Genomic DNA, 1908 nt, shown 5'->3' on the forward strand with positions numbered 1-1908 from the left:
AAACAAAGGTCAGGGTACTGAAATGGTATCTATTTTTACTAAATTTTTTTTGTTTTTTTTTTTTTTTTTTTTTTTGGTGGGGGGTGGTGGGAGGAGAGGTTTATGCTATAGAGCATATGTGCTCGCCAGAAAGATAGAGAGACAGAAAGCGAGAAATAACACCCCAGGGGTATGGCCAAACCACAATCACCTCTTCTCCATTCTCCTCTCGGGATCTTGGGCACTCACGCACACGCGTCTGGCATGAGTTTAAGCCACCGGGTCCGGGACTTTAACCACAGTTGGCTACATGGGAGTCCAGTGACATAGCTGTTGCACCAACTGCTGGTCCCTTCCATAAAATAATTCTTTAAGGGACCGACAGGTGGCATGGTGGTTAAGGGCATTGTACTCCCACATGGCCAACCGTGGTTCAAGTCCTGGACCTGGTGGCCTGCTTTCTCACTTTCCCTCTCTCTGTGTCATCTGCAGGGGGTCAGCAGATGGTGTGGTTAAGGCTCTGCATTCCTACATGGCCCACCACAGTTGGAGTTCTGGACCTGGCAGCTTGAAAATCACACTTGGCGCATGTACATGCATGTCCAAAATCCCAAGAGAAGAATGGAGGAGAAGGGATTGTGGCACGGCTATCCCTCCTGGGGTGTACCTTATCACCTGCCCCTATTTCTATCTCCGTGGAGTATACATGCCATATAACAAACATTTTTTAAAAAGCACACCAAGCATGTGTGCCCAAAATCCTAATAAAATGGATAAATAGAAGTAAAGGATGGATTCCAGCATGACCATGCCCCATTGAGGTGTGCCTTTGCTATCTCTCTTCTCTTCTCTCTTTTCCTCTCTGTCTCTCTGGCCAGCACACACACACCTTGACAATAAAGAAATAAAAAAGTAACAAAAGTGAGAATTTATTACTTCTAAGAATTGTTCTCTCATTTGAAGATTTGGCTCACAAAATGCATTTTCCTTATATCCTAGGAGAGTACTATGCTACCATGTCTTGTCCATATCTATATTTTATATGATATTCTTTTGGCTTGATTTTAAGATGAAAGAAAAATCTAGTTTTTGTTTGTTGGTTGGTTTAATCTTTCTACCTTAGGACTCAAAAGGTAAATAGAGGACTTGATTTTCTCTGAAGAAGCATTTTTCTATTTTTTTCTCTCTCTTTTTTACTTTAAAGAACTATTTAATCTTATTTATTATTATTTTTAAAAATTTTGCTACAGGCTATTTGCACTCACCAGAGAGAGAGGGGGGAGAGAGAAAGCAAGTCTCCAGGTTCAGGACTCAAACTACAGTCAGGCATGTGGGAGTCCAGCGCCTTAACCACCACACCACCTACTGCCCTTGCATTCTTCTGTTTTTTTTCCTCTACTCTCTTTATTTTTTTCCAGATCTGAAGAATTTGCTCACATTGGTGAAAGGTGCATTACTATCCCAATAACCTTTAGTTTTCAAATTTTGGATCCTGGGTTACTGGTCCAGTTCATTTTGTGAATGTTTATTTTTTAATTTTTGCTTTAGGGTGTATGTGCTCACCAGACAGAGAAAGAGAGAAATCACTCCTCCATTGGAGATGTCCACACCACAGCCCCATCTCCTCCTTTCTCCTGTTCAGGGTTGGGGCATGCTCACACATTTCTGGTGTGTTTTTCAAGCCACAGGGTCCAGGACTGAGCTGCACAGTCAGACAAGCGAGATCTAACCACCTTAACAACCATACCATAAGCCGGTTCTGTGGATGTTCTTATGGACAGTAGTGCACTTTAAAAAAAAGCAGGTGCATAAAAGAGAAAGAGGAGGGGACCAGCAGGTGGCGTGGTGGTTAAGCTGCTGGACACTCCCACATAACCAACCACAGTTTGAGTTCTGGACCTGATGGCTTGCTTTTGTGCTTTCCTTCTC

At 42.8% G+C, this 1908-nt stretch overlaps 1 protein-coding gene across 1 annotated transcript in view; it reads left to right on the plus strand.

Annotated features, from left to right (window-relative positions):
* Positions 1-1908, plus strand: part of ACBD3 (acyl-CoA binding domain containing 3) — a gene marked incomplete at its 5' end in the record, with an annotated part of 34198 nt that overhangs the window by 28872 nt on the left and 3418 nt on the right.

This window comes from Tupaia chinensis, unplaced genomic scaffold, assembly GCF_000334495.1.
Source record: "Tupaia chinensis unplaced genomic scaffold, TupChi_1.0 Scaffold000532_1, whole genome shotgun sequence".
In the NCBI taxonomy this organism is placed as follows: Eukaryota; Metazoa; Chordata; class Mammalia; order Scandentia; family Tupaiidae; genus Tupaia; species Tupaia belangeri.